This window comes from Syngnathus floridae, chromosome 14 (genome assembly GCF_059516105.1).
Source record: "Syngnathus floridae isolate MCC-2025c chromosome 14, RoL_Sflo_1.0, whole genome shotgun sequence".
Classification (NCBI taxonomy): Eukaryota; Metazoa; Chordata; class Actinopteri; order Syngnathiformes; family Syngnathidae; genus Syngnathus; species Syngnathus floridae.
Window position 1 is genome coordinate 5,573,600 of NC_142426.1, and position 2,094 is coordinate 5,575,693.

Below are 2,094 nucleotides of genomic sequence, written 5' to 3' on the forward strand. Positions count from 1 at the left end.
TATTTTTTTACAAGTTTGCCCGGAGCACTTTGGTTAGTCCCCCTTTGAAGGTGTAAACAGAGGGAAGGAAAGTCATGTATTTAAACCGCTCACGTTCATACAGTATGAGCTTTGATTTATTGACACCGTCACTGGCTGTTTTCTTCTATTCTATAGCACGCATTAGCTCAATGCTAGCCAATGCTAGCTTCAGTTCCGTCGTATATCTTGTACACGTCGATCTGAACAGAAGCAAAGAGCGTGTAGGTCCTTCACGCTGGATGTTGGAGCTCAACCAGGACTGGGTGAGTTACATTTTCATGTATAAATAGTGGCTCACTTTGTTGACACTTGGTCACTGCTACTTTTTTTTTTCCCCTCACGTCTACATCTAAAGTGGGATCCTTTTACTTTTCAAATTGCACTGTAAAAAACATGATGACTTTTTAAATGCGCAGCCCAAGTTGACTGAATTCCAAAACGGTTTGGAAGATTTTCTTACCTAATGGTTGATCTCAATTGTGACGCACTAATTAGTGATCAGAACGACGTATTGATGGTACAATCAAATTGTAATTGCTCGCCAATGTATTGCAAGCATGTTTGGGTCAATAGAGTGGCGACTAAAAATGAACATGCCACCAACTGGAGTTTTCTGGCATACTACAATCTTCCATGTGTGATTGTGAAGAAGTATTTGGGCCACACTGAAAAGAAAAAAAAAAATCCACTGGCCCTAATACGCCTTCATATATGAGCATTGGGCAGCCTTCGATGCACTAATAGTGAGCCCTTGAGTTCACTGTAATGTATGTAAATGATTTATTGTGTTGTGTTCAACTAAGGAAAAAAAACAAAAAAACACTTTCAGTACAAATGAGTCCAGTCTTGTCTATGTTGCTGAGTTAAAACAAAAAAAGAAAGAAAAGTCAACTCTCAATGTTGAATCCTGTAAAGGTTTATTGACTTCCTTCTTGTACATAATCGCTTGCCGCAGTGAAACATTTTTGGATTTATTCTCAAATCCTGTTTATGTCCTTTGCATTTTAGACTATGGAAATAAACTGACTCTTGATGACTAAATTCTCCATCTATCGCTTTTCTATGGTGCTGCTCGTCATTAAGGGGTGCGGGTGGACCGTAGACTATCCCAGCTGACTTTGGGTGAGAAGCCGGACTGGTCGCCAGCCAATCACAGGCCACATCTTGATAATATCCTGCCATATTCTAATTTATTGACACGTACCTTGTGTTGTGGGCGGAGCTAAGATACCCCTCTGTGTGCTGATTGGTTGATGTGTGCGCACCTCCGTTGGCGTCATTATGTCAGGAATTGTTTTAATCAGTGTGTGTCAAGGTAGAAGGCCTCGGTCCCAATGCTCAACGCCTCTTCATCTGCTCGGGGAATTGATGCGGTGAACACAGGTGAGCTTTTAATTAACACTGTGGTCATTTATAGCACTTTTTTTTTTTTTCTTAGTCACAGGATGTGAGCTTCTCGGTCCCCTTGTGGTCAAGATGTGACAATAACTAAATGCGCTTTTTGGACTCGTACATTCATTGTGTTTAGTCATAGATAGAATTAAAAGACAAAAATGAAATCTAATGTAAAAAAATGTGAGCATTAATGGATCTGTTTGAGGTGCGGTGTTTATTTGTTCAAGTGTACAACATGCTGAGATTTTTTTTTACAGAGGTGGACGTGTCAATTGAAGTAAGGCGTTTATTTTTGCGAGTGCAATTAAACAGTTTGAAAAGTTGCTAAGGCTTCACTCCACCATCTAGTGGTGAGTTTATGCATTGGAACGAACCTGTTGCCATCATCTTTTGACTGGTCACTATGCAATAAAAAACAATTATTGACATTGTTTCTAGTTTGCAGAAGAAAAGACGCACGCCAAGTGAGTCATAGCGCGGCAGCCGGTCGGTTGGGGTGGAGTGCGGCGGGGAGAGGAGGGGGCGGTTGGCTCGCCGGGGCTGGTGGGCTCGCTTTATCTCCACGCTTCACTTGTGTTTACGCTCCTGCGTGTAGAGAAGGAAGGAACGCAGCTCCCTGGCTGCCAGCCACTCCACGGGTATTTATAGCCCCCCCCTCCTCATCGATGGGAAGTGTCA